This window comes from Triticum dicoccoides, chromosome 4A (genome assembly GCF_002162155.2).
Source record: "Triticum dicoccoides isolate Atlit2015 ecotype Zavitan chromosome 4A, WEW_v2.0, whole genome shotgun sequence".
Lineage (NCBI taxonomy): Eukaryota > Viridiplantae > Streptophyta > Magnoliopsida > Poales > Poaceae > Triticum > Triticum dicoccoides.
In genome coordinates, this window is record NC_041386.1 from 597,007,208 (window position 1) to 597,007,714 (window position 507).

A 507-nucleotide genomic window follows, 5' to 3' on the forward strand; every position below is an offset into this window, starting at 1 on the left:
TTTAAAAAAAATAAAAGAAAATAATGGAAATGTCAAAAAAATAAAAGAAAATAAGTTAAACATTTTCAAAATCCTCAAAAACCTAATAGAAAAAAAGTTACGGGGCTTGTAAGATCTAGAGTGGAAAAAATTGAAAAATATTCAAACAGTGGGCAAACTATGGTCAAACAATGGTCAAACTAATTATTCTAGAATATTAGTGTTACTAAATAATTATTTTAATTATTTCAATTTTGGTCAAATCTGGTCAAACTGTGGTCAATTGTGGTCAAATTGTGGTCAAACAATGGTCAAACTAATTATTCAAGAAATATTAGTGTTACTAAATAATTATTGTTTTTTAAAACAATAGTTTCAAACTCAAACAGTGAAATGTGTCACTTCATGCTCAAGCAAAATTCCTGAAGGTTAATAGGATTGACATCTTATTATTGTCAGGAAAACAACAAGTGCAGACTTGGAGCGTGGGAGAATAGAACCCGGAAGTTAAGCGTGCTTGGGCTGGAG